Raw genomic sequence first — 6,801 nt, forward strand, 5'->3', positions numbered from 1 at the left:
CACCAGCTAGAGCAGCCCAAATAGTCTAAGGCAGAAATCCACAGATGTGGTGGAGTGCTGCTGCAACAGGTACCTGAAATAAGGAAGTGACTTTGTAACCAAGTAACGAGCAGGGTATGAGGCTCGCACCAGAAGGAAGTTACAGTGCCATGAACAGACCATAAAAGAAACCTTAGCCTAGGACTGATATGAAGGGCTATAGGGAAAAACGTTAACAATTACAATGCTGGCAGCAATGTGGACAGTGAAGAGGATTTTGGTGTGGTTTTATAAATGGAGAACATACTGGAAACTGGAGGAAGGTAGTTCTTATTTTAAAGGGGCAAAGAGCATGGAAGGATTGTTCTCACGACCTCGTGCTTGGGTGAAAGCTAGAAGTGCATGGTGAAGTAGGCTGTTCCTGTGAAGAAATCTGAGTGAAAAGAACTGAGGGGCTGCTCAGCTTCGGGCAGATGTTTACAGTAAGATGGGCAAAGAAAGTGATTTCAGGTGAAGCTTCTAGTCAAAACAGAAGCAGAACTTAAGGTTTACAGAACTCTCAGCCTGTGCATGTTGACAGAAGGAGAAGGCATGTGCAAGAGATAACACAAGTGGTCGGGATGCTGTTTGATAGAGAAATTAGGAGTTGCCATGTGTTATTTAGCAACAGAAGGGAAGCATGGCCTGGGAGACATTTGTGAGATCATTGGTTGTGCTCAGAGAAGGAGAGTTTAGAGACCTTGGGGACAAGATGACTTCCAGGGAGACCCAGGTTTCTCCAGCATTGCTCTCCACAGTCTGACACAGAGTTCCTTGTTTTCACATATGTGGTTCATTGGGCCCAGGTACAGTACTGGTATGGAACTAATTTTTTCCAGAGGGCACAGTTGCAAACCTTGGCAGCATCCAGGAGGTGCCACTGGCATGCAAAGTGCTTGAGCCATTGAGGTATAGCTTACAGGAATGCCTGGTACCCTGCGCACATAACTCATGTGCAAATCCACAGTGGGGACTTGCCACTTCAGAGACCCAATGCTAAGACAATGCCTAATGAAACCACAGGTGTACATACTCCCACTCCTAAGATTCCAAGTAGGATTACATATGATGGTCCCATCCCCATGAGAGCAAAAGGCAACCCAGCTACAATAGTGAGAGCTGTGGTGTTAACTATGCCCAGTAAAGTGTTGTGGGTAGGGTTGTCTAAAACTTTAGGGGGCTCAGTCACTATTTTAGTGTATATATAAGTTTGTCCCTCAAGTCAAAGAAAATTATTTTTAGGCCTTGAGAGCAACTTTGCATGTTGAATTTCAGAGATATTTAGGAATCTACCTGTTCTTTCCTTTCTCTCTTCTTTAAGATTTATTTATTTTACATGGTTGAGTGTTTTGCCTGTGTGTATGTATGTGTACCATTTGTGTGCCTGTTCCCCACAGAGGTCAGAAAAGGGCTTTGGATCTCCTGAGACTGGAGTTGCAGGCAGCTGAGGGCCTCCATATCGGTGCTGGGAATTGAACTCACGTCATCTGCAAGAGCAACATGTGCTCTTTATTTGCTGAGCCACCTCTCTAGCCCTGTATCTGTTCTTTTCTATTTTAACCTTTTGAAATGTGGATGCCCACTCCTCCTGTCTGCTATTGTATTTTGAGGTACCCAACATGCTCAGTGCCAGAGAGTAGTTTGCTTCAGAGTGAATCAGACCTCAGATCTTCCTGTCTCTTATAATGTTAACTCTGATCATCTGGGGGAAGTGGTGTATGCCAGGGTTCTTCAGGGTGATGTCACTATCTCCCCTCTTTCCACATTGTTCTCTTTGGAAGGAAAGCTTACAAGGGGAAAAGTTGGGCAGTACCTCCTTGAGGTTAGGGTTAAGGGAAGCAAAGCCATAGATAATTTGGAATTCTGTATAGGATTTTTGCCTATTCTTTGCCATCTGTCTGTCTGTCTGTCTGTCTATCATCTATCTATCTATCTATCTATCTATCTATCTATCTATCTATCTATCGTTAGAAATAGATCTTTAGTTTAAAATCTGATCTACCAAGTTGGTCTCTGCTCCCCAAATTGGTGGAAAACACTAACTTCACACGCTTTTGTGTAGGTGCAGCCTTTGTGGGGGCTTTGGCAGCCGCCATTGCTTTTCTTTGATGCCCGCTTAGCCTTTTTGCTTCTTTGGCAGCCCTGGCAGCCTGCTCTCGCTGAGCTTTCCTAATTTCTGCTTTCTGATTCCTCTTGGCCATTCTATCAGCAGTGATGGCCCGCTGGAACTTGACTGCATGGCAGGTTCTTTTCCTTTGTATTTCTTCTGATTGTTCTTTCCTGTGTCTTCTTCCTGAGAGGATAGTCTAGTTTATCTGCTGAGGATTCCTTTTTTTTTTAATAATATTTTTTTATTAATTTATTTTTGTTACATCTCAATGTTTATCCCATCCCTTGTATCCTCCCATCCTCCCCCACCCCCATTTTCCCATTATTCCCATCCCCTATGACTGTTCCTGAGGGGGATTACTTCCCCCTGTATATGCTCATAGGATATCAAGTCTCTTCTTGGCAACCTGCTGTCCTTCCTCTGAGTGCCACCAGGTCTCCCCCTCCAGGGGACATGGTCAAATGTGAGGCACCAGAGTACGTGAGAAAGTCATATCCCACTCTCCACTCAACTGTGGAGGATGTTCTGACCATTAGCTAGATCTGGGTAGAGGGGTTTAAAGTTTACCGCCTGTATTGTCCTTGGCTGGTGCCTTAGTTTGAGCGGGACTCCTGGGCCCAAATCTGCCTATCATAATGTTCTACTTGTAGATTTCTAGGACCCTCTGGATCCTTCTACTTTGCTATTCTCCCATGCTTCTTTCCTTTAGAGTCCCAATAGGATGTCCTCCCCTCTGTCCCAGTTTCCTGGTAAGTGAAGGCTTTCATGGGACATGCCCCTTGGGCTAGTATGCAGATATAAGTGAGTATATACCATTTGATTCTTTCTGCTTCTGGGTTAACTCACTCATTATGATCATTTCTAGCTCAATCCATTTATCCACAAATTTCAGGAATTCCTTGCTTTCAATAGCTGAGTAGTATTCCATAGTGTATATGTACCACAGTTTCTTTATCCATTCTTCTACTGAGGGACAAGAAAATTTGCTCAACCATGTTCATAGCAGCCTTATTCATAATAGCCAGAACATGCAAACAGCCTAAGTGTCCCTCAGTAGAAGAGGATTCCTTTTGGAAAGGAATGCAGACTCAAATTTTGCATTAAGAAACTGGAAAACCTTCCTGTCAGTCCTGGTGTGGGGTCACCCCTGCCTGGGGTAGATCTTGTGCCCACTGAAACTGCCCAGCTCAACCTTCATGGTGATAGCTGCTGGCCTGCAGAAGGAAAGATGGTGAAGAGAAAGCGCCTTTTATTTGTTAATTGAAAAGTATCCTCCATATTTATGACTTGTGAAATTCACTTAAATATATGTTATTTAGCTCAGTGTATCAGAGCTATTATTTCAAAGTTCAAAGTATATAACGCTCCATGGATATTATTCACCCTGTTTTCATGCAAAGTCGTTAAAATCTGGTGAGCAGTTTATATTTATGGCATGTCACAAAGTGGATGCTAAATTTTCATCAGAAATATTTGATCCATATTTAGATCTCATGAAAGGAACAGCTACTCGAAAGGACACATGCTCACGTCACTACAGGCCTGCATGCAACACATGCTCGCGTCACTACAGGCCTACATGCAGTTTCCCGGGTCCAGTCACTCTCTTCTAATGTTTGCATTCATATGTCAAATCTGGTTAATCTTTTAGAATAATTTGTTTGCCATAATTTCAAAACTATGCGCAAATTATGGAAACTTATTACATTGTGCTATCTTAGTATTGTTTAGTTTGCATACTTGCTTTTGTTTATTTTTATTTTTAAAATTTTTATTATTTGTGTTTTGTGTGTGTGTGTGTGTGTGGTGTTGTTGTGTGTGTGTGTGCACATGTGCTTGCGTTGCTACCATACCTGTATAGGTATTAAAGGACAATTTGTCGTACTTGGATTTCTCCTTTTGTCACGTAGGTTCTAGTGATTGAATTCGGGTCCTCAGGCTTGGTGACCTGGTGAGCCATCTCACTGGCCCTCATTTTTATTTGTCAAGATAGGGTCACACTATGTAGTTCAAGCTGGTCTCAAACTCACAATGATCCCCGTGATGCCGTGTTCTCCTGTGCTGGCCGTTCAGGTGTTTGCTACCACTCTCACCAACTTCTAATGGTATTTTGCCATTAAGATACTGTATAAATTGAAAAGCACCTTCAAAGTTATTAAAATCAATGAACTGTGGTTTTTTTTTCCAGTCTGGCAGAAATTTATGTAATGGTTGATTACAGTTCTAAATTTTGCTTTATTAATTCATATTATAAAATTATTATGGAAAATTATCATGCCACATTTAATGTCTAAGTGCTATGTTGCTTGATTACAAATAGGTTTTCATCTTCTTGGTGTGTGCAGTATATGTGTGTGCACATATGTGTGTTTTTGTACATTATCTTCCTTTATTCCTCTGCAGCTCATTATGTGAGACAGTGTCTCTCTCCAAACCTGAAGCTCATCAATTCAGTTAGACTAACTGCAACAAGCCCTAGTAATTTTCCTGTCCCTCCCCCGTCCCGCCGCCCATTCCCAGGATTACAGAGGGCTACTGCCAGAGATCCAAACTCAGGGTCTTCTGCTTGCACTATGTGATGGTTGATTATGCCACTTTGACATAATCCAAAAGTATCTAAAAAGTCTCAGTGAGATTGTTGATCTCTCTCTCTCTCTCTCTCTCTCTCTCTCTCTCTCTCTCTCTCTCTCTCTGTATTTGGGTGGTATCTAGATCATGTTAATGTAGAAAGACTTAGCCCATGATGGGAGGCACCATTCCCTAGCTTTGGACCTCAGACTGTAAGTCAAATAGTAAACACCCACACATTCATTGTTCTGTGTTCTTGACTGCAGAGGTGACTGTTTTAAGTTCCTGTTGCTTTGACTGCCCTTCTAGGATGACCTGTAAACTAGAATTATGATCTAAAAACCAACCCTTTCTGCTTCCATGCTGCTTTGTTTTGTCAGGGTATTTTAACAGAGCGACAGGAATGAGACAGGACTCATGGCAGATACTTTACTGGCTGAACCATCTGTCTTAGTTCCTTTTCTACCACTGTAACAAAACACCAGGATATGGGCAACTTATAAAATAAAATGTTTAATTTGGGGCTCACAGTTGTAGAGGATTAAGTCCATGATTCTCATGGCAAGAAACATGTGTGCAGGCAGGTAGGCATGGCACTAGAGCAGTAGCCTAGAGCTCACATCTCTAGCACCAGGCAGAGAGAGCTAAAAGGAAATAGCATGAAACCCCAAAGTGCACCTCCACTGACATGTCTCCTTCAACAAGGACACACCTCCTAGTCCTTCCCAAACAGTTCCACCAACTGGGAACCAAATCCTCAAATATATGTGCCTATGAGGACTATTCTCATTCAAACCACCATAACCATTTATCCAGCCTCCTCAATTTGTATGGAATATTAAATTTAAGTCATTTGTATGCAGTGCCATCTTAACGAGATAACGTAAATTACACTGATATTTTTGTGGCATGAGTCATATTGCCTTTTTTTAATCTTTGATTATTGAATACTAGGAAAGAATTCTTTTTGCTTTAACACACTATTAAGGCCAGGTGTGTTGGTGTATACCTTTAATCCCAGTACTGAAGAGGCAGAGGTTGGTGGATCTCTGTGAACTCAAGGCCAGCCAGATTTATATAGTGAGTTCCAGGTAAGGCAGGACTACAAAATGAGACCCTGTCTAAAAAGAAAAGAAAAGAAAAGAAAAGAAAAAGTTACTCTTAGTTTTTCAACTCACCCAACAAGCATTTTCAAAGGATACAATATTATATTTAGACCTATATTATATTAAAGCACTAGCATAATATGGTCTAATATTTAATTTTGGTGAATAGAATTCTAGCACAGTTGTAAAATATTCAAGATCTCTATCTCATGATGGTCAACAGGACTCAGAGGCTAAAATTGCTTGCTACTCAAGCCATTGGACCTGAATTTGATCCCCAGAATCCAGAGAAGGGCAGAAGGAGAGAAACAACTCCACAAAGTTGTCTCCTGACCTACAGACACACAAATAATAAATTAGTTTTATCCAAAAATTATCTTGGTAATTTGTAATGAGGGTCAGTTGGTGAATGTTTTAGAAGTTCTTTAAAATGAAAGATAAATGATTGGACGGCAATATAATTCAATTAAAGCTAAGAAAAAATAATGTCAGGTTTAAAAAAAAATCTTAGTGTCTGTGATTTTGTGTATATGTGCATGCGTGCGTGCGTGCGTGCGTGCGTGCGTGTGTGTGTGTGTGTGTGTGTGTGTGTGAAGGAGAGAGAGATAGATGAGTGCCTTGGCATGTGGGCTGAAATGAGAGCACTTGGCAGTTCTGGATGTTGGTGCTTGCAGGGCTGCAGCAGAGCTTGCCACCGTGTGGAGCTTGGCAGAGGGCCTTGCAGGGATTCTCCTGCTTGCCTTCAGTCCCTCTGCAGCAGTGCTAGGACAAGCTCATGCCCTCATACTTGAGTCTTGAGTGTTTCACCCAATGAGGAATTTCCTCCGCCTGAAATTCTTTTTTTCTTTTTTAAGCTTAGAGTTACTTAGAGATTTTATTCACAATTATTTGGCAGCTTTTTTTGAAGCTATTTCTTGTTTTCATGAAGTATCTTTTAGAGTCATTGCCTCATGATTTTCTGATAAAATCTCAGCAATTGAATAATCTCTCAGATCTTCA

At 41.6% G+C, this 6,801-nt stretch overlaps 1 pseudogene; it reads right to left on the reverse strand.

Moving 5' to 3' along the window:
- Nucleotides 1-1,985: 1,985 nt before the first annotated feature.
- On the reverse strand, nucleotides 1,986-3,326 carry LOC127204253 (60S ribosomal protein L24-like; annotated as a pseudogene).
- Between the last annotated feature and the right edge of the window lie 3,475 nt (nucleotides 3,327-6,801).

Source organism: Acomys russatus, chromosome 20 (assembly GCF_903995435.1).
Source record: "Acomys russatus chromosome 20, mAcoRus1.1, whole genome shotgun sequence".
Lineage (NCBI taxonomy): Eukaryota > Metazoa > Chordata > Mammalia > Rodentia > Muridae > Acomys > Acomys russatus.